Here is a 23,896-nt window from a genome sequence, read left to right as displayed (position 1 = left end):
CTTTTTGGGGTCAGTGGCTCAGCCCCCGTGACTATGCCAACCCTGAGCTGCCTTGCCGCTCAGTCGCAGCGGCGGACACACACCGGCCCGGCCGAGCAAGAAACACCTCAGCCCCCGCCCCCGGCCCGGCCCCCCGCGCTGGCGGAGCGCTCCGCGCCAGGAGCCCACGGCTCGGAGCCGCCGGCGGGAGCGGCACGATGCTGCCGGCGCTTACCGCGGCTCTGGCGGGATGGGCACGGCACGGAACAACTCAGCCCGCCGGGGAGCGGCAGGGCACGGCTCGGCTCGGCTCGGCGGGGCTGTAGCTGTTGTATTGTAGCTGTACACTTGTAGCTGTTCTTGGTGCTGAAGGAGAAGACGCTCCGCGGCAGGACAGGACAGGAGAGGACAGGAGAGGGCAGGGCACGGCACGACACGGCACGGCACGGCTCGGCTCCACGTGAATCCCCAGCTGGTCGCGGGCTGCGGCTCCGGGCCCGCCCGCCCGCGGTCGGCACCGCCCTCCCTGGCACACCCGCTCCGCCCGGGGCGCGGTGCCCGGCAAAAGCGTGCCGCGGGATTTCTGAGCAGAGGAAGCCAGTAAAGGCTGAGACTATGACGGTGGGGGAGCGGGAGCAAGGAGGGGGGCAGAGAGGGTGTCACCGGAGAGGGCTGGGTCTGTTTAATGCGGTCTCCCCCAGAGTGCGGAGCCTCCATCCCCATCCCGCCTTTCGCGGGCGACGGAGTCGTGTCCCCCGCCATAGGATCGATGACACAGGATAAGGTTCCCGACGCTCTTTGTCCCGTCCCCGGTTTTGGCTCGCAGCTCGGATGCCGGGAGGCGGAGTTCCCATTTGTCCCCCGACACCAGGGAGGTTTCGGCAGCGCGGAGCCAGGGCCATCCCGGAGGGTAAGGGACACAGCCGGGAGCACCTCGCCGGAAGGCTGTGGAAGTTTGCTCCGCTCCTAAAGGCTCTGCCCACCACGCGACCATTGCACAGGGATGCCCCACGGCGCCAAGCGGGAGCGCCCGGGCCGGCCCCGGGAGCGCAGCCCCGGCGGGGCCGCACCGCCCGCCCAGGAGCGTCCGCTCAGCCTCGGTGAGAAGGTTCCACCTCGAGGGCGCTGCCCGCAACTGCACCCGCGGCGCCGGCCCCGCACGGCTCGGCGCGGCACAGCCCCGGCCCCGGCAGGAGGACGGGGCTCCGAACCCCACGGGCAGGATGGCCGGTTCGTCAGACTCCTGACATCAACCAGATCCTTTCCGTCTTCCCATTTCACGCTAGTCTGAACTACTTTCCGTAAAAGGAATAACATTTTTCTCTGCTTTGCCCAGGGCTGTCTCACTTACCTAGAACATCATTGCCGGAAGGAGGAATTCCAAGAGTGCTCAAATATGTCCAACCAATGCTTCCATGATCATCTTTGTTGTGTGTTACTGCTTGTGTTCATGTTAAAGGTCTGCCCAAGGCAAACCACGGGAAATGTTTGATGAGTCGTTCAAGCCTGTAACTTCTCTTACGGAAAAGGTCTTTTACAATTGCAAAATGGCACTGGGAAAACAGCCAGGTCTTAGGCAGGATATATTATCTCATGTTTGCATTTGTTTTTTCTCAAAACCTTCCATGACAGAAGATGGAGGAGATATTGTTTCAATGATCTATCTCAGAAATCAGGAATATAGTCATATAGGTGACTCTATGTCCTGATGTTCAACCGTGAACAGAATTCCATTTAAAAGCAGGTATCATTTTTTACTCCCATCAGGAAAATTAGCCATGCATGCATTATCATCAGTGCTGGATAGACAAATTTCCAACTGTATTTCTATTTTGCCTCTCCAGTAGCTTAACAGAAAGTTCCGCAAAGCAAAACCAAGTGGTGTCCTGAGGGCACAGGTGATGCCTGAACTCTTGTGTGAATCCTGCAGCTGGAGAAGCAGGCTGAGGTCAAAAGACTAGGATATAGAAACCTCCAATGTGCTTCCAGCTTGGGCACCAACCTGAATGTAACCTGATGCCTCCCCCTATTTCTTCTAGCCACATCTTTTCTATTAGCACCATTTTGAGGGCATTGGGGGTATATCGTTGACATATATTTACAGTGAGTACCACAATGACTTTTTGGTGGAAATATGAAAAATAAATGCATAACTTAAGTTTGCTGTGTTTTAACTGAATGCAAACAGAGAAAATCAATTGGGCGAGGGAAGATAATAAGAAGCTTCACATGAAAGTGGCCATTCCATGAGGACAGATTACACAGGAGAGAGGCGAAACAGGTCCATGATTCTCTGAGCAGGATTCGTTCTGATTCAAACCCAACAGCAGCTAATGTCAGTTTGTACTGAAGGCTAATGTCAGGGCTGGTGACAACTACTATCTGCACAAGTAACTTGGAAGGCAAGAAATCCAGTTCTGGAGACCAAGCTATCATAAAGGAGATCTTAAATTACCTTTTTTTATTTGTGAACTCCTGACCATCACAGAAAGCATCTGATGTTATGAGACTGGTAGGGCCATGCTAAAATGGATCATAGAGGCACAACCTGAGAGGCTGCAGGTTTAACTACTGTCTGGAATAAATGCTTACTGTAAACATCTCTTTAAAGTCGAGCAAAACCAAATGCATCAGTCAGTCTCTGTGCCTCTTTTTCTCTTCCACAGAAGATGTTGAAGCTCTGTGTATCCAGGCAGTGATTTCAGCAAAGTAACTCATGTTCCAATGGCACCCTTCCATAACTGCAATCACCTGCACAGTTTTTAATGACATTCAAATGGAGCTGAGATTTTTTTTTGACTTTGAAACAGTGTGAAGTAAGACACTCTGAGTTCTGGATGAGGTTTTTGTTGTTACTTAGGTGATAAATGTGACTTTCTGAGTTATTCAAACATGGGAATTAAGCACACAAAGGCAATAAAATCTCTTGAATAATCACTGTTCAGCAAAAGCCTGCTGATTAATAACCATTAAAGAAAACAGAACCACAAAGTCATTGACTTCCATTACAGTGATAGTGGATACTACTGTGTTATGAGTTACAAGGTGCTACAGAAAAAGTGTGTTTGAATTTTTCAAGAAACATAATCGTTAAAGAAAATAACCTGAAACTTGGGTCCTTTGAGTGCACTTCTTTAAGACTAAATTTTTTACAAATTTTGTTATGTGGAGAAAAAAGAAAAGGTGGAGAAAAGGCATTTCACATCAGTAACTATTTCAGAAAGCATTATCTGGAGGCCAAAGAAAGTGTGCAACCGTCTGTTAAATAGAATACACCTTTAGAAGGCCCCAACTGTGGCTTTTCTCAAATAAACATTTTAGCAGTCAACAGGAGATATAAAAGCTTAAACTTTAAAAACAAAGATTGCCATCATGCAGGAAAAGCAGCCTGGTTTCCAGGCAAGATATTTTCAGAATCAGAATACTTTCAGTTTCTATTTTCCAAACCTGTCTAACAAACTCCAGTATGCTAGAAAACTTTAGCAGCTGGAAACCATTGTTCTGCTGGAAGGAGCAGCACATGAACACTGTTTGGTAAATGGGTTTTTGAAACCTTTGAAACTTCAGAACACCAAGTCCCACCACAGCCAAACTATGGAGCAGAGCAGAGCAGGTTTGGTAGCAGCAACCAAAGTCAGCACACCCCAGAGACTGCTAGACAAGTCACAATGCTGAGGCAAGTCTGAGGTCAAGCCAGGAAGCCAGCCTGGAAGATCAGAATCTTCATTAGAGGGGTACGTGGTGAGGCACAAGAGTGGCTGAAAGAGCTTTGGGAAGGGCAAAGAAGGAATATCAAAGCTTAAAAAAAGCTCTGGGGAGCCCAAAGGAGATTTCTTACAGCTTTCTCAAAAAAAAAAAATCTATCTCCTCAGCAGCCTCATCCAGGGTCACACCATTGCATCACGTCTGAGTTGCCTTGACCACTGGCTGCCAAAGCCATGGGAGCAAAGTAGGGCTCCTGGCCCTTATTTATATACTGGTCAGTCTTGTGTCATATTCTCTTACATCTCCTTTTTCTGCACAGAGCTAGAGGATGACAGCGACACATCTATCCCAAACATGTCATAAAACTTGACAGATTTTCTTAATGTACAGTATAAGAATTTGCCTCGTAATTGAAATGTGAAGGAGACACATCAGGAAGTCAAAAATGGTGGACAGATACTACATTTAAGTCAAGGATATAGTATATCTATGAATCAAATACAGTGTTTCCAAAATACAAGTGGATGATGAGACTGCAAAATACTCTCCCACACCAGCCAGAGCATTGAAGCCAGCAGTGAGGGTTGGGAAGCAAAATATTTCCTAAAGAGAAGAGACTTGATGCAAATTAACTAAAAATTACAACATCCCCAAAGGGAGTTATCCATTCTTATGCCATTATAATGGGACAATCTCCACTAGCACGTCCTCTAGTATAATGATTGTATGGTTTTACATTGATAAAGTGTCTATAGAGGTACTAAGTTCAGCTGCCTCTAAACCCCTAGTCTTTAATTTCATTCTTCGGTAAAGGAAACATAAAAACAAGTCTAAGAGTGCCTTTCACTGTAAGCCACTTTACAAAAACTGATAAAAAGCTATATATAGTGATTACTTCATCAGCCTTTGAAATGCTGACATCTTTGAGGTGAGGTACAAAAAAGATTTATAAATCAGAAAGCCAAGCCACATTACCTTTTCAACATGTGAGCCATAACCTTTCCTCTTAAATGACAGCAGATGGATACAGATATTTTACATAGTTGTAAAAAAAAATATATATATATATATATATATATATATATATATAACCTTCCAAATAAGTTATTTGCATACAGTGTCATTTGCCAAAAGGCAAGTGGAGCTGATCAGGCTCTGCCTTGTTCCAGCCACCTTGTTGGCTTTTGGCAAAATCCTCTCAGTTAGCAATGCATGGAAATTGCTAATCTTCAATTCTGGTATTCCTGTCATTTTTGTGGACAGCAGAATCTGGCAGAAGACTGTTTTCTAAACTAAGTGTACAAAATCTCTGTGTACTCCCTAAATAAAAAAAAAATACTCAAGGCTTGATATAAAGTAAACTTTGATTCTTCTCTTAATACTGCCTATTAAACAACCAGAAAACAAACCAATAATCCATTGTCTAGACTTCAAGGTGTTATTTTGCACAGTCATTTCTTTTTATGGCCTGTTGCAGAAGCAACAGAATTGTAGCTCTAGGAATCATCAAAATCATGAAGACTCACTTGAAGCAAAAAAATCCTTTTTTTTAAATGCGATTGTAAGTTTAAATATTGCAAAACCCACCCTCATGCAGCAGGGAGCAGGGAGAGCATTTTTGACAAGGCTCTGAGAATTCCCCTAAAACCACAGCTTCCATACAGTGTCCATACAGGCAGCACATATGTATCCAGCCCAGCATTTGGCCTGAAGTTATTCTCTGAGTAGATATGGAAATTCACAAGGTTGATGTTAGGTACATTATGATGTCACTTCATGTGCCCAGATCCATCAGAATAAGCACATGAGCATGTCCTATTAGCCAATTCTGCTTGAAATTGTTCTGCAAGAATCATGTAAATATATTTTTGGGTTTCAGAGGTGACTTTTCTTAGGCAAAATACACAGCTCTTCAGGAGAGATTCTCAAACATCTAAGATGTAAACTCCTGTATTTAAAACATTCCTCTAGGCTCCCTGTGCAAAAGAAAAATATGGAAATTGAAAGAAATAGCTCCTTTCCAGGCAGTGAGTCACCTGATATTAGCATAGACATCTAAACAGAACATGTAAATCATGCCTCAGAAGTGTCTTTTTCTCTCCATGAACTATAAAGAGAGTCTAAACAACTGGCTCAGATGCAAATGTCTGCAGTATAGATGATCAAGGAGAGGTGAGGAATATCCACCACTGGAGCATGGGAAGGTGCAGACAGTCAGACAACAGGTCAGGCTCAGGGTCTGAGAGCACACACTGCCAGTTCATGACTCGCTTCTCATAGTGCATGTTCCGGTGGTAGCTAATGCTCCAGCATTAATGAGTCCTTCCTCTACCCTTCCCACAGTGAGTTGCTGACAAACAGTCAAAATGGTCTTAAGAAGTCAGTCAACTCTGTGCCAAGTATTTAAAAGTGGAAAATATTTAGCAAAAAATTGTATTTATTAAGAAATTATATATTTATAAGGAAACAATTCTGCTTTTTTTTCCCTAAAACTTAATTGGTACAAAATTAAGCAATCATTTTAATTAATTGCCTGTGAAAAAAAGTCAGGGTTTAGTTTTTTGCTGACCTTTACATGAATAAGATGTAGTTGAGCTGCTGCGCAAGATTCACACATGATGACATTTTACATCCATATGGTTTGTTGTGGAGGAGTTCGTGTTAACATGAACTCTTCATCATGAGCACACTTTTGAAGTAAACTTTCCAGTTGTCCCTTCTTATGATGTGCTTTGGTTGATGTAACAGAGCACTCTAAGGGCTCATGGACTGGATTCCTCTCAAGGAAATTCCGAAGCGGAAGTTGTGCTCCAGGACTGCGCCCAAAGTGTTACAGTCACTGGCAGACCAAGCTAGAGCTAATCTGAGGTGATCCACATGTGATGTGGACATCAACTCATCAGCACCAAATATTTTGCTCTATAGACCTGTGCTGGCCCATGTGACTTGTCCAGATAAATATAGCCCATGCCAGACTGAGGTTACAGTCTTGAAAACTGCCCCAGTATTTCCCTGAGGGCCAGAGTTGAGACTGCGCTGAAGCTGTAAGAGAGCTAGACCCTGTAACTAATTAAAAGCTAGCATGATGCATGGCATGTTTCACGGGGAAGTTTCACACTTCATTAATAGTTTTCAGCTGTAAATAACATACACGATTCTATCTGGTGTTTATAAAGTAGAACTTTTTTAATACACTGGAGGATCAGAAAACTTGTGTGTAACCGTATTTGCTGTAGGTTCTGTGCAACTGAAACAACAAACTCCCTATCAATGTTGTTGGGAGGAAGATTAAGTGTACAGTGACACAACATTCATCCAGCATTCTGCTCTGCATTTCTAATTTGGGAATTGCAGTCATTTGTCAGTGATCAGGTCATCTTAATAAAACCCTTCATTTTTTAAACTGTAAGTAAAGTACAAAACTGTGAATGCTAGTAGTTCAATCAAGAAAGATCAATTGTAATACACTCTTACAATGATGACATTTTATTAAAAAAATAACCTAAGATATCTAAAAGCCACTTAGTCAGGTCATTGGTATTAAGGTTAATGATTTATTTTCCTGTGCTTCATTGCTTCAACTCTGACCTGAAGACAGGTAACCACTAATGGTATAATTAGGTGATTATTGTACCAGACACTGATGATGCTTCTGCAGCAGAAGCATTTCCAGTTCTTAAATGCTGTTCATTGGTCTTGTTCAGCAACTCAGGAATGCCATAGAGCTGTTTCAGCGTGAAATACAACTACTACAGCAACTATACTTGTAAAACTTGAAAAAAATTGTGTATTTATTAATGTCTCTAGCTGCTTCTTCCATAGTGCCTTGTGTCTCCCCTCAATATTAACTCTCAATGCCCACTAGAGTGTTACTACAAAAATACATGTGCCCACTGCCCAATAAAACAGGTAAAATTGAGGAAAAAACTTCTGAACTCGAACTGAAGCCCTTTCCCTCAGTAGAAGAATTAATTCAAATATTCAGCTAAGAATTTTCAAGAAATAAAACATTCCTCTGGGAACATAGTATCTCTGTATTTAGACTGAGGATGATCTAGTTGGAAAGCCTAAATCTTAATCTAAATCTTATTTGGCAGACTAAATTAGAAATGCTGGAACATTTGAAGTAAGATGAAATAAGCAATGAATGACAAACACAAAACAAATAACTGAGGATCAGACAAAAAATATTTCTTCTTCATTATATTTTTTTACCCTAAGTGCTATTACATTGCTTTGTTATTGGGTTTTTTAGTTTGTGTTGTTTGTTGTTTTGGTTTTTTTAGTTTGTATTCAACACTTAAAGGAAATTTGCAAATAAAGGGCTAGAGTTATGTAAGAGGAGAAACTGATGGGAGCTCCAGCCCTGTAGCTATGCTATTCATTTGCCATGACAGAAGCAATAAAGGCATCCTTTTCCCAACTCCTTGCACCCAATGATTGAAACCATTACTCCCTGACATCAAGAAACTGCCCTAATTTAAAACATGCTCCAGGATGGGTTTCATTGCACATGTCTATATTTGCATCTTAGCTTAGGACTGTTATTTTGATGCAAGCCTCTTTTCCACCACTGCTCACACCACTCAGATTGGACCACAGAGCTGTCTTGGATTATCCCCTCGGATGAAGCCAAAACACAAGCTATGCCCCAGCTCCACTGGGCAGCCAGACCTCATCACCTGACCAGTCCTAGTCCCAGGTGACACCCCTGGAGCAAGGACAGTGTGGACACAGAGTCCTAGTGCCCATGTCAAAGATCTGCTCCTGTTGTGCTAAATTACTTGCTCTACACATCTTCTCTCCCTCTCTTGTGCAGTTTCCTGTTTCAGGTCAAAAAACACCCACTGGGGCAGAGTTCAAGAAAGAGAGTGTTCAGTGCTCAAAAAAGAGCCCGAACAGATGTGCTGACTGAGGGTGATATTCTGGCTTTTGCTCAAGCAGCTCAGGAGGCTGTAGTGATAATGCCCCAGTTCCCTTCAGTTGCAGAAATGTTCATAAACATCGAGAAAATAATAAAGATTTAAATCAGTTTCAGGCCAGGAGAGATATTTTATCCTGTAATAATTATATATTGAGGTGTCCCTAACATCTCTTTTCATTATTGCCGCTTCACAGAAAAATTTAAAATCTTGCACTCATTCTAAATCAGAAAAAAAAAAAAGTTTTAAAATATCAATAACTTTTTTGTGAGTATAGATCCACATAAGCACTATTGCTAAGTGTTGGATGAGAGCCCATAGAAGAAATGGCTGCAAATAATTTCTGCCACTTCTGCTTCCTAATATCAGGGGGAAAACCATATCAACAGCATATAGTGGTTTATAAAAACACTAGTTTGTTGATCAACAGAAACCCTATTAATCATATTATTTCAATGGATTTATGAGTCAAAGACTTTAAAATTACTTTTCTTTCCTGCAGTTGCACTGTATTCCAGTATAAGTGTAAACTGTACTCACTAAAATCTGGTTACAGTTTACAAAATTAGTACTGCAACATGCAATGCTTCATGCTCATATTAATATGCAGTAAGATTGGATTAAAATATGTTAAGCATGTTAATGTATCTTAATTACTTATGAGCTTTTAAAACTTTAGCACAGTCTCTTGTTAGAAATTTAAAACACATGAAGCAATGAGCAAAAATAAACTTCAGTAGCTTTAGCACACATTGAAAGAGCTTGTCCATATTACAAAATAACTGATTTTACAACATCTAACTAGAATGTGTTGGTTACACCAGTGGTTTCCAGGCTGGGATTTGCAGGTCACAGGTGATAAGATGCTAAACATATTTATCACTAAGCTGAATAGTGCACCATGACCTGTGACAAGTTTTGGAGTGTGACAGTGATCTTCCAGGAAGTCCAGGAGCCAAGATTCACATGCCCCATTGGATTAGGCATATAACAGTAACCCTAAGCTTTTTTAAAAAAAACTAGGAGGAGAAATAGTCGTCTCCAGAGTAACCACTTCATCCTGAAATAGGTGACTTAAAAAAGGTGGTAAATGGATTTATAGATGTCACCATCTCTCTCCATTCACTACAGAGGGAGTCTCAGGAGAATAACAAGGGGGGTATTAGCTTTAGAGTAGACCTCACTGCCCTCAAAGTCCCCCTCCATAACCTCAGGACAGCTCAGATGCTCCTGCTCTCTGCCCCCCCATGTGAAAGGGCTGTCTCTCCTCCAGGAGCTTGGGAAGGAAGAGGAAAACACAGTCTCACACCACCACCCAGGACCACACATGGGGCACACCCATCCTCTCAGTGCAGGGAGCACAGCCCAGCGAGAGGGACTCAGCAGGTATTGGGGCTGACACTGCACAGGTGGGCTGTGTGTGCTCTGATTACACAGCCGTAAGTGTCTGTGCCAATGTGGGCATCTTATCTGACCACTTCCACCTAAATCCAGCCTCTGCCTAATCTAGACCACAGTCAGCACAGACATATTGGTACCCACACAGCTGAAATAGAGGAGCTCTGCAGCCTCACATACTCTGGGGAAAGGAGATCCCAACACAAAACTTAATTGGAAACAGGGTTTTGCCCTAATTCAGCACATGAGCATTTCTTCCTGCAAGCCCACAGGGGCCATGAAAACCTTGCACAACACCTTCCAGAGAGGAATCTGAAACTTAAGCAAGCTGGTGTACAACACATCCGTATTCTTTAAAAGATTTCCAGAAGGGGATCCATTTGTGTCCTGGTTTCTCAGTGCAGTACAGCTGTATCCCATGAACTAGCTACTGGATAAAAAGGATTTTAATGCTTAACACTCATAACTGCAGCCTTGAGGAGGAATGTTTGAGCCAAGCACACCTCGCTGGGATTCTGAAATGCTCCTGCTTCTGAACTGAAATATATAAAGTTATCACATCAGCCATGAAAAGAGTTTAATTGACTGAAAGGAAGTTAAGACTAAAATATACACACATTCGCTAAAAAAAAAAAAAAAATATTAATCTGGTATTTGCCAATTAATAATGTGCTTTTACAATTAAATTTAAAATCTCCAGAGAAGTTAATTTGGATAATGTAGGTAATTTTTAAAGCTCATTCTCAGTGGAGCCAATTTTAATTTTGGGATTAAATGAAGAGCTAATAGAGACATTCAGATTTTTTTCCCGTCATACATTTGATGTTTGCTTAAAGATTTTTTTCTTAACAATCACCCCTTCAAAATAGCACTGCCTTCAATGAGTATTTAGAACACATGCAACTTATTAAAAACTTAAGCCCTAGGTTATTACATTTGCATCCATTAACAACCTTGCCTTGAAAAATGGCTCAGCTAAAAGAACATGTTTTAATCGGCTGGTACTACTTGCTTGCATAAAGACTAGAAGGGTTTAACAATTTTTTAAATTTAAAAGTTATGCAGTCATCAGCAGCTATTGAGGACATACTTGGTACGAACAAAACTACTACATCCTGGTGCATTGTATTTGATATCACAGTGCCTGCATGTGCCATGTAACACAATAATTCTTCAGTAGGAAAAAGCATGAAAGGAAAATGATGTAAAATAGTGTGGGGAAAAGCAGAAAACTTTTCTGTGGACGTTGACTCCTTGCAAAAATCACCCTGAAATATTCTCTTAGAGTTGAAAAAGTTAACAGGCCTTTTAAGCTTGCAATAAAGCCTCATTTAAAAGTTTTCTAGACAGTAGTTTATATATGATTAAGTGATCTGTAATGCCAGGTGAATGAATAATTGATCTATTCTGGAATGACCTGAGAGATTTCTTGTTTTCGAGCCTGATCAGTCTGATACCCACACCATCCATTTACCGCTTCTAATGTTCAGCAGACTGTTCTATAACTCTGCCAGGTTCAGTTCTGCAGCTACAATTCAATCAAAAAGTCATGTCAGGGCTCAGAGTTGTATTAGCTGAAATTAGGAATGTTGGTCATTTATTACACTTGGAGCCATATTTATCTTCTGGGCCTCAGCTTTCCAGTGAAGACAAATTCTCAAGGTTTTTATACCAACTAAAGAAAAAATTATTTTTATTTTATTTTTTAATGGAATCTTAGTGCATCCTGGTTTTCATCCACCTTCCAGGTCTTTACAAATGGTCACATATTTCACAAGAGTTATAGTCCAAATCACAAGAGCTGTCAGCACTGACATTTACCCATCAACATTACAGGGTGAACAATTGCAAAGATACGTATGAAACCATTAGAAGTACAGAAGAACAGTTCAGGTATTTTTTCTACCTTTTTGGGTTAGAACCAATGAAAGATTGAAAGGTGCCAACACCTAACTTTTAGGCTGACTTCCAGAATGAAATTCAGACTCAGATACCTCAGTTCCTTCCATAACTTGAGACAGGTCACTCAGCAGGAAGAAGACTCCTGAACATCAGTAAGAACCCTACTCCCCCCATTCCACTGCATCCTGCCTCTTCACAGCTCAATCCTTAAAAGGTTGCTGAGCCACACCCTTCTGGTTTCACCAGGAGACTTCATGCTGCCCCACGGCTACAGTGCTTTGCTACAGCAGAGGGGCTGTGAACCTGAAGTACCTCAGGTGGTGGAGAGCATGTTCTCTACCTCCTGGGTGAGTGCTACAGGTATAAGAGGTCCATTAGAAACACTTCACATATAACTACCACTAGGGAGAGACAGTTTTGGCAGTGAGCCAGGCAGGCTCATTTAAAGCAATTTTGCATGTTCTTCTGCCTACTTTTGGGATCCATTGAAGCTTTGGTAGAGAGGCAGCATTACAGACTGAGTTGAAGGACATCTCCAAAGACATTTAGAAACCTTCAAGCAGCCATTGGGCAGGATGTTTGGATAAAAGGCACCAAGAGCTCAGTCCAGTTATTCAACTGTAAAAGGTGTCTTGGAATGTTTGTCCTGTTCAAGGGCGGTGCAGATGGGAGACCACCACCAGCCATAAGCTGCCACTCCACTTCTCTGGAGTGGCAGCTGGAGGCCAGCAGTTACACTGTAGCATCTTAAATGGAAAGTGGTGGCCAAGTTTTAGCAACTAAAACAAGCCTATATAATAACCAAACCTCACATTAGGGAGTGCAAACTTTCACCTTGCTTTTGGATTTTGGCACACTGAGAAGATACTGTCAGCAGCAGTAAACACCAATTAGTTAGAGGTAACAACCAGTTCATGAGTTCACCTACATATTCTACTACATTAATAAAATGTTATGGAAAATATTCCATGCCAAAGCCCAGACCAAGTTCTGCAGCTGCACATTGTGAAGCCTGTGGCAAGTGGGAATATAGTTAGGTGTGGCTGCCTCCAATTTAACTCTCTTTTTAAGGTTAATCAGACCATGCATTACTTTACAGCTGTATGGACAGAGAAATCTGTTCATGGGTCTTTCTGAGAAAAGCCACTGGTTTTAGAATGAAAGCCCACCCAATGAGATTTGTAAGCAAAATAAGCATCTAAGCAATGACATGAGTAAGCGCTTACCACAGCAGGCTGTTTGTTTTGGACACAGGATGGAGAAGGCTTTTGCCAATTTCTGGTTAGCTTGGCAAACTCCACAGCAAATGTAGTCACAGCAAATATATTCCCAAGCCAGATGACACACACAGTTCCAGAGCTGATACAAAATGGGCTGTGGAAGACTAGAGTATAATAAAACAAGTTGAAATAGTGTGTGACAATGTTAGCTTTGCATAGTATTGCCGTCAAAGTATCAAAAGGATCTCACATTTCTTTCAAAGATATGTGTTAGTAATGTAATGAAGTCAAAGATGAAATTATATCCAATTTTATGCATAGAAAATTGGAATTTTTTTTAAGTCACAAAGGCTGATATTGCACATATTTGCAACAACAGACTCTCAGAGAAATCAAATTCAATCATGAAACAGAAAGCAAGACATTATTTTTTAGTGACTGCATTATGTAAGCAGGAAGGAGATGATATCAACTTGCCAGCTGGAAATCAATAGGAACTTAGCCAACTATCCTATTTTTTTTCTGCTGTCTTCAAGGGGATCAGTTTACTAAAATAATAATTTAATCCCATGTGCTTCAGGAATACTGGACATTTGAAGATCTGAACATTTCAATCCTGGGCTTTGTAAAAGCCAACATTTTATGCACATTCTGAAATCCAAAGCATAGAACTACATAGTCCAAAGCATAGAATACAGTCTTTATCTGGTCAATCATACTTTCTGTCATGTGCAATAAATGACACTATGATCAATTCAGATACTTGTGACTAAAATGGATTTGTTTTACTTAACAGACTTAAGTCTTAACTTAACTTGATTGTCATTTTTACAAGTCACAAGTACAGTTCCTCATGCCAGGGGAGATTAAGAAGCCTGTATATGTATGGCTCATAAAAACAGTAAGAAAACTGGAAAATCATTGTACATGTCTGCCATGTGCTGACTTCTTGCAGTATATGTTTGGCTTTTACATATTAATATATCCATTCTGATACTTGAGTCTAATAGGGCCATCAGCTACTTGTCTTTTTAGTGTCATCTTACCAATCTCAAATTGCAAGTGACAGTGAGTATACCTTGACTTCCCACAGTGAAGGTCTTTGCTGCAGTGGGTCAAACCAAATTCAAGGCTGCAAAGTACCAAAATGTTAAATTAAAACTCAAAGTAAAGCAAATTCCTCTCCCCTACTGTCTTCATGTCTTTGTTATGAAAGAATCCTCAGCCAGGTTCTCCAAGCATACATACACATTTAGTGACAGCATGTTTTCCCTATTTTCCTACCATAGCTGAGGTAATGGGCTGTACCTCAGAAGCCTGACCATACTGAAGAAGTAGACATAAAATTTTACAATTTTTAAACTGTAAAATTGTTTGTAAAATTATTTACAGAATTTTCAGCTATTTGATGTATAACAAAAAAGCACAGATGCCATCCTTTGTTTTTCAGAAAAGGAAGCAGCAAGTTTGTTACCTGCAAGGTACCCAAAGTCCCACATAACAGGCATGGCATAGTGAGCTGGGACACAGGACTGTTCTTGTTTCCCAGCTTGGGGCCATGCTCAGGGACTTACCACACGCTGCCTTTCCTGCTGCTTTACCCTTCTGTCCAGCTGATCACATGCCACCAAATATGAGAGGCAAATGTGTAAGGTCTCACCAAGACCACTCTAAGACTATACAGAGGTTACGGTCTAACCTGTTTCTCCAAATTACAGTCAAACAAGTATAAAGTTTCAACTGAAACACTTTTCCCCATGGTGTATGTCCAGGTGTAACACAGCTTTAGCTCAAACAGCCTCCCAGCATCTGAGAATAGGACATGTGAATAGTTCAGACAGCCTCAGCATTTCACAGGAGACAGAAGAGCCTTGTCCTTGAGTGTATTCAAAAAACAAGAAAGTTGGGGAGAAGATTAACGTTGATTTTTAAGAAATATTGGTAAAATGTGGAAAGAAGAAAAAAAAATGGCAAAAAGCTAATAAGATATTAAGAAAGTTAAAAGGGATTACCTAAAGGGATAGACTGGTATTGATTGCTCACAAAATGAGGGAAGGCTGACAGGGATGCCATTTGCCATGAGTATGGTAGCATAATTAAGGTCCTCCAGTAAGAATTATATAAAACAGGCTTTGTCGTATAAAAACCATTACTGCAAGAGATTAGAAGTTTAGGTGATAAAGTAAATTATACTGACATAACAGGCTTTGACAAAATATTTTACATCATGGTGAGGGACCTGTTTAAAAACAAGTATAGAGTCTGAAGAAAAATAAGATGCAAAAAACTCCATGTGAGTATCTAGTTCATCACCCACTTGCATATTCTTGAATATAAAGTGGATTTCAACTGAAAATTTGGTTTATACATTTCCAAACAGAAATATATCAAATGGTGTTGGCATAGAGTTTCTACTCTTAGCTCAACTATAAGTAATACCTTTATTATTGAACAGAATACAAAAGAATCGCTGCAACTAGTGTACAAATTCCAGCAGCAGGCCAGAAGTGGTAAGAATGGGTCAGTTCCACACAGAGGCTTTGGTTCTTGAAGTGCTTGTTTCCTTCAAAGAAAGAATATAGGTCAAACATCCAGATCTGGAAGAGCAGGATCCTGTAATTCAATGCCTTAGAGAAGAACTCTTGTTTAAGGGAAACAGTCAGTGGAAAAAAAAAGCTCATAACATGACTGTGTGATTATGAGGGATAGTATGATCTTCAGATGTGTAAATAACAATGAATGTTACAAGTAGGACAATTGTGTACTGCCCAATTGATATGAGATAATTGGGATGTTTACCTGATATTCTTCATCAGAAAATTCAACATTATCAGAGATGAAGTTTAAATAAGAAAAGAATTTTAGAAAAGAAGATATTTTGATTTTCATGACACTTCTCTTGTCGTTTTAAATACACATGATTTGGTTTTAAATTTAATATGCTTTTTGCATCTTTGGTGACATCACATCATTTTAAAAAATTTTAAAATAAAACCTATTAAAAGTCAAACTGTAATGAAATGTCTCAAGTTTGCTGTAAGATTACTGTTGAGCCTAGAGTTACAGAAATTGTCAATGTCTTCTCTTTCTAATCTGTTTTGAGAGAAGGAATTTCTGAAAATCCATACCTTGTCAGCTGAGATTGTAATTCAGATATTGGAACCTGAGTCCAATGTCAGTATTTAAGAATATAGAGAGCCAAGAAAAGTTATAAACAAACCACAATAATGTTCCAGAGTTGCATTTCTTAAAAATACAGTTTGAAAACAAGGGTTTGTATGTTTTCTTAGTTTATTAGACCAACAGAAGCACAACAAAACCTAACATGAAAATCACTCACCAAAGGAACTCTGATTAAAATAAAGGGAACATTTATTACCCATTGGAACAACCAAACTGGGATTACTGTAATTTTTTGCAGCTTCTCAGATGACATACTTTCCTAGAAGGCATGCTTGCAGCTCAAGCAATTACAAACATGGGACTCAATACTGAATTTCTGCAGGGATGTCCTGCAGCTTGTACCATGAGGGAGGTTCTCACAGCTCCTGGGTTTAAGCCGAGGAGCACAGGAAAAGAAAAAAGCGGCACTCAAGTCACTGCTGTGGTCAGGCAGCTGCCTTCTGTAACCAATACATGTTTGCAAGAATAAGCATCATTTACCAAAGAGTCCGACAGGGAGGAAAAGGGCCATGGTCTGCAGTGTGAAGCACTCACTGAAGACAAGAGATGATGTGCACAGAAGGAGATATTGTGAAACAAGCACAGCCATACCACCTACCCTACTGCAAGCAAAGCACTTAACCTTTCTATGCAAGTGCTAAAGAAGAAAAAAAGATTAGCAGATTTTTTTAACGGTAATAAATCAGATTATAGGGAAGCTTGTCTGAACAGGACCCACTAGTGGGCAAAATTATTTCAGTTCACAACTCAGCAATGTTTCTGGGGGAGCAGAGGACAAGCTAAAACCTGAAGTACAGAGAACAAAAAGGGGAAGAGAATCAAAACACACCCTGCTCTCAAAACACTGAACACCAGCACCTTACTTTTCCTTCCTGCTCAGTCAGTCCTTCTGCAAGTGTAACTGCAACCTTAGCTTTTTTAAAATACCACACCTGCCTGATAAATTGTTCCTCTTAAATCCATAGCAATAATAGCTTTACTTAGAGCTTCAGATTAAGATATACATTTTCACACACTGCTAATCTTTGCATAACTCATGTTTCAGGAAATCAGACCTATTAGTAAATACAGATCAAATTGTGAAACTGTATTACAGTATTAAAAAATCTTTCTTAATCTAGGTAAAAACACATCTTCTTAGATCAATCATAAGCAAATTTTTGCATTAGTATCAGATAAGCAATCATCTTCCTGATTTATTAGGAATTCAACAAATATAGCTAATCTGTAAATATATACCTCTCTCCAGACTTAGACTTCAATTTCTCAGGCCAGGGACTGTCTTTTTCTGAATGTATGGAAAAAGGTCAGCTAAGTGTGGGCACTGGCATAAATAAACAATGACATCATAGTCACTAGAGACACTTAACTAAAATTATATTCTAATTTAACTGTGAAGTTCCTCTACCAAAATCCCAGATGAGTAATGATATTCAGAATCCTGCATTACATTTATCTTATTTTATCAGGAGTTTCCTTCTAACAAAACAACTGTAACCGTACATGTCCTGCTCATCTACTCTTTCCCCATGCACTCACCAATGCTCAAGACAATCCCTCTTGCTCAAGTGCTGTGGGACAGATTCTTTTCTATTTACTGCTTCTAAGTTCTTGTGACTTTCTTTTGAAAACACAGTATCAGCCAGAATTTAAGAGGGAAGAACACCTTTGGAGAGTTGCTTCTTGTGATTATGGGATGCTTAGGGCAACAGATGAAGCAATGAAATCATTGCATGGAAAGAGAATATGCCAAGGAGCACCAAGGAGCCTGTCAGCTCAGGGAAGAACAAAAAGAACTTCCCAGGCACGAGGAGCCTGGATAGAGTTTGCTACAACTCAAGAAGTTACTGAATCAGCTAAAGCAAGGACTCACTTGAAAGAACAGAAATTGTTGGGATTTTTTAAACTTCCTGTTTACCTTTCTTAAGAGTTCTAAGTTTGCTCAATTTAGAAACTTAATTGTCTAGCTTTTATTCAAATAAACTTTGCCTTGTTTAAAATTAAAAAAAAAAAAAGCAAAAATCATCAACTTTAGTTTGAATACAACATAATATAAAAAAAGACTGCCTGATGCAGAGTCCCAACAGGGATGGAAAGATGACTGCCCTTAGTGCTGTCCCCACCATGAGAGCAAGGAGGGAGACTTTCACTCTGGGAAGCTTCACTGCTGTCAGAAGTGGAGCAGGAAGTGTGAAAGAAGGAAAGGAGTGGAAAAACACAAGATATTTTGACTGGTAACAGGCCTCCTCATCTCCCCACACACCAAATGTCCTCCTGCAGAGAAGACAGGTGCAAAAGAGAACAAACAAAAGAGAATGAAGAGGAAAAGCAAAGAGCAGTCAAAAGTGAAATGAAGGATAAAGGAAAGCTGGGAATCATGACATTGCTGGTGGCAAAAGAAAAACACAGAGTAACAGAACAACACAAGATGGTCTTTCCTTCCCATCATCCAGGCAACTCCGTCATCCTAAACTGAGTCAATCAAGTTCTTGTGATTCTTGTGAGTCCCAGAGCAATGAGACAGCTATTGCTCTCATGAGGTGACATGAGAACACCCAAGACAAGTGACAAAAGATGGAGAAAAATGTTACACTGCAATTGGAAATGGTAAAAAGTACACATCACACATCAGAAGAAGTCTTTCTTGAAAAACTGTATTAAAAAAAAAAAAAAATGCCATAAATGCTCAACTCCTCCTTAACCCTCAGCACCTGGCAATAAGAAGTAAAAAAAGTAGTTTCTAATGCCTCTCATCTTCCCATGAAAAACAAAATTTAGAATGGGCCAATGCTGTAAGGTAAACACAGTTGTTGGTACAACTCCGATTTTAACTTTAAAGAATTAGTTTTAACCCAAAAAAGAGTCACAGCTGCCTTTTTCTTTAATCACAAAGTCTGTCTTCATTTAAGCTTGCAGGCCTGCTGCCAGCTGAGATAAACTGTATCTCAAAAAGGACATTATAGCTGGGGGGAGTACAGCATCACAGTCTTTCTTTCCTTTTCTTCCAGTATATCAGCCAATATTTCCTCTGCAAACAGACCTGAACAATAGGCAATAGCAAGTCACAGTTTTCAACTTCTGCATTCTTTTGGATGTCCTTACTGTACACACATTTCCCAAAAGTAAGTTGAGAGAATGTCATTAATGCAATACATAAAGCCAGGAGAAAGTAAAAATTACAATCATGTGGGCAAAAATTCTCAAATTGGGAATCTAGGTTTGCATTTTCTCCCAGAGCATTGCCATATATGAGTAAGCATCAGAACAGAAGGATGTGTCACATGGGGTTCACCAGGGGTCTGTCCTGGCTGCAATACACTCCAGTATTTACTCCATGATTCAGAGAGTGCATATTAAATTTACAGATGGCAAGAACCTAGAAGGAAATGAACCTATTGCAAAGGAAAAAATACTGTGGACAAAAGAAGGAAATAATATCTGGGAAAAAGAAAACAGAATGCACTCCAACAGGGACAAGTTCAAGGTATTGTCAGAGCAAATGAACCAAATAAATACAGAAAAGGAGACAGCCAATAAGAATTCAGTTGTGTAGAAAAGGACCTTGGATGTTATAAAAGAGAAGCCAAACAGAAGTCAACATTAAGCTATAACGGCTTTCTTAAGGTACCCACAGATTTATGCATGAGCCAGAATACAAAATCTGTAAAACCCTCTTGCCCTGCAAGGCACAGCTGTGATACTGCCTTGTTCTCACAATACAAAAATAAAAAAGCAAGTAAAAATTCAAGTGGGCCAACTAGAAGGAATGCATGGGAGAGTTGCAAGAACAGTTCCAGGAAACACAATCCCGGAGGAAACACAGAGCAGTGAATTTTTGAGTCCAAACAATTTAGGACTAAAACATGACATGCTAACAGCCCTCAAGCACATAAAACACTGCTGCAGGGAGAGATTGAACAGTTAGTTTCCTACATTCATCTAGGAGAAGGAAAAAAGTAACAGGCTTAGATTTTAACAGCACGGTTTCCACCTCAAGCCAAGAGAATTTTCTGTCAGCAAGAATAATGAAATGTAAGAATGAAATGCCTGAAGAGGAGGCCAGACAAATCTTCCTCGAAAAAGTCAACTGAGCTTGCCACAGAGTAAAGACAGACTCCACATCTTCCTTGCAACCCCATCATTCTCAGCTTGCCTAAATATTGTCAGAAAAAGAGTTAACAAACATCCTGCATCCTTAAAAGCAATCTCTTCATCGGGACCAACTGGCCTCTTTCACAGGTTAAATAACTCTGCCTTCCCCAGAGCAGCACACAGGCTGTACCTGACCCGGAGCAGCTTCCTCCCCTCTCCGGTACCCCGTGCGTGTGCCCAGGCTGCCTCTGCTTCCCCTGAGCAATGCTTTAGACAGGACACAAAAGCCTTTATGGATGATTAATAGCTACCTTTCAAGGCTTAATGATTTGGCTAAGAAACTACATCTTATAGATCAGTCAGCTAATCTAGACCTTGGCCAGCTCTCTTCTGGTCTTTCCTAGAGGCAGACTGAATATTCAGCTCAACATCTCTCCTGCTTTCAGTCATTTTTCTCCATTATCAATCACCTATTCAGACAACTATTCCCAAGCTGCACCACTTTACTCAACAGATCACCTCCATCACATTACCAATGGGTAAGCAGAGAAACCTTAATCAAAACAAATTGTCTCTAAAGACTCAGAAACAATTCAGGAATTAGTCCTATTTTACAGTTCTGTGTGTTCTGTTTTCCAGTTTTCAGTTCTGCAATGATGAGACTGCATTTTATCTAAGGAAGAACAGACCATTTAGTTACACGATAGGTAATGCATACAATTCCAAATGGCAGAAGTTCTTTCCTTCTGTTGCTGGAAAAAAGATGAATAATAATGTTAAAATTAGTTACAGCCAGTATGTGATAGATGGACTGTTGCCATATGGTGGTTATGTAAATTAAGTGACAAAATAAGGATCTAGCATTTATAAGCAACTTTTGCACACTTCAAAAACCCAGCCTGCCTGTGAAATACCTACTGGCTCCCACTTATGGGAAAGGATTACATCAAAAACTTGGAGTTTTTTCTGAGACTCTGAACGATTATTTCAAGGAAAACCTAAACCTCTTATTTTCCTAACATATAAGGAATATCAAGTCTAATCACCACTCCGGTGCATTACACAAAGTAGTCTTGTTCTCCAATTAAACATCTATTTTCACTTGGTAAAATTATGTCTCAACTCCACATCGCTGCGTTGCCTGTCTGGAAAAGTGTCTGACTGTACTTCATGGATGACTTTAATGCCCAAACTTAGGACAAAGACAATTTCTCTTAAAGCTGTCAAAGCCACCCACTTTTGCTGACTAGATAGGGAATTTAGGACCACCTTTAGGAGTCCTGACACTCTATGTGCTTGTAATTGAAACTGAAAATGGAGAGACAGCTAGGCAAGATATTTCCCAAGCATCACAGCTCAGTAAACTTTAAATACGTTCAAGAGGAAGCATTTCAGACTCCATGCATAACTATCATGGAGAAAAGTGATAATTTAAAGTATTTAATTTTTTTATTATTTCAGCAGGTAGGGACACTAGGTATCAAGCAAATAATTGGATCAGAAATCAAAACACAGTTTTTTCTAAAGCTGGGTCACTATTTAAAAAAAAATAGTTCTCATTTCTCAGGTTATAATGAAAGCATAGCTCCTGCTATGAAAAATAAAAGTTGAAATTAATTATGGTATGTAACAGCTTAATGAATCTTTGACATGCAGCACAGATTAGATTCCAGACTCCTACTGTCCCACCACACAAAAACGTTAGTATTTTTTCTCTAACCATATGCACAGAGGCTAATTAACACAAAATCCTTTTTCCTTACTGAAAAAGGAGTCTTCAGGCTTTATTAGAAGAACAGGAAAGCAATTAACTAAAGATTAAAGGGGTTCCATCTGCATGAAGCATGATAGAAATTGCCAAAAGGAGCAGGAGACAGGTAACAGAGGATATAACCAAAAGAGGGGAGAGAAGGAAAGAATGAGCAACAGAAGGTTAATATTAAAATCGCAACTGGAGATCTTTTTCAGTAACCTGTTGGAAGTCAGCCAGAGGGGATAACTGTAATGTAGGCACAAGCTTAGGCAAAAGTCTATGGACTCTGCTCAGGTCAGATTACCTGATCATAATGGTCTTTTCCACCCTCATAAATCTAAATTACACATGTATGAAGACAAAAGTGAATACTAAGCACAAAATCAAGGAAAGGTTTAAAGCTAAGTTGAACTAGAACCCTTACATTATTATCATGATAGCAAAAGGCATATGTAAAAGGCACTAACTTTATTCTTGACATCTCTAGCCAAGTATTTATCCCTTTACCAGTATTCACAGTTAAGTGCTATGTCTCATAGGGAGTAGCTGCTCGGCATCTTTTTGAAAAAAGACTACAGGACAACTCTGCCAAAATTATCATCCTCTTTGACTTTCCTATCTTAGGTTAACACTGGGTTTGTAACATATGATCTCCTCATACAGACTTCTAGCACTGGAACATTATTTAAAAGCCATAAAAGTCACATATTTTTGACTGAGTGTATCTAACACGCTGTATGTCAGCACAAGCTCATGGAGGTGGAAGTCTCAACTTATTCATACAATCAGGCCTTTTCCCTACGACAAATTGCAATGCATCTTAACTGGCTTACTTCTGTCCACACAAAGGTTGACATGTCTCTGAAGTCTTCCCTTGTAGCAGTTAATACAGGATCAGGAAGGGTCAAAAAGGGAGGAATGACCTTCATTAGAAGGCCAGTAAGTTTCAGGGGGTCCCAAGGTCCTTTGACACGTACTTCTAGAGTTGTCAAAGGTCCTGTCATGAGCACTGACATTACATTACATGTTAGATCTACTTAAAAGTCCATTTTGATGGAAAGATACAAATGCAAACCGCATCGATGAGCATGTTGTACACCTCCTGAAACACCTTGGGTGGATTTATCTGCCTGTAGCTCCATGACTGACCACATCCAAAAACAGGGGCTATTGTGCACCTCACCACAGCTCATATGCTCTCAGTGATTTGGAGGGAAAGCTGACACCACAGAGCTTCTCAGGGATCATCAAAACCTAAGAATTCCTTAAGGATAGTGACTTATCTTAGTGGATCATCTGACAATGAAAACATGACAGTCAATCTGGCAGGTGCAGCATCCTGTTAGTTCATCTCCGCTGCAGACAAAAATAGTCTGTATGTTGGATGAACAGCTTCTCCCTAATGATTCTCTCTGGCCATCATTGATACTACACCTGATATCCCCAGAATCGCAACAATAGCCCTAAAAGAAGAGCCTATTCTCATTTCAATTCTCTTTTCTCTTCAGACAAAATAGAATTTAATGGAATAGTCTCATCTTAGTTAAAAATTGCAGGCTACCACTTATCTGTAAGATAGTCTACTCGAACTGCTGTCTTCAGCTAAAACAGAAAGATCTGCAAATTCCAAGTGAACAGAAAGGACTGAAAGTTCATGGTGGTACCAGTAGCATTTCACTCAGCTTAAGAATACATAGAGTGCAGTGAGAAAACTAATCTAGCATTGATGCAACTCAAACACC

The 23,896-nt window shown here is 40.4% G+C and overlaps 1 protein-coding gene across 1 annotated transcript in view; it reads right to left on the bottom strand.

The window, feature by feature from the left end:
* The window catches only part of ZNF800 (zinc finger protein 800), a 52,161-nt gene that overhangs the window by 7,190 nt on the left and 21,075 nt on the right, over window positions 1-23,896 (bottom strand). The gene's annotated exons all lie outside the window — the stretch shown is intronic.

Source organism: Chamaea fasciata, unplaced genomic scaffold, assembly GCF_029207755.1.
Source record: "Chamaea fasciata isolate MVZ Bird 193981 ecotype frontalis unplaced genomic scaffold, bChaFas1.0.hap1 SCAF_5, whole genome shotgun sequence".
Taxonomy (NCBI): domain Eukaryota; kingdom Metazoa; phylum Chordata; class Aves; order Passeriformes; family Sylviidae; genus Chamaea; species Chamaea fasciata.
The sequence above is the reverse complement of the archived record's forward strand: the minus strand, read 5'-3'. Positions and strand labels throughout refer to the sequence as shown.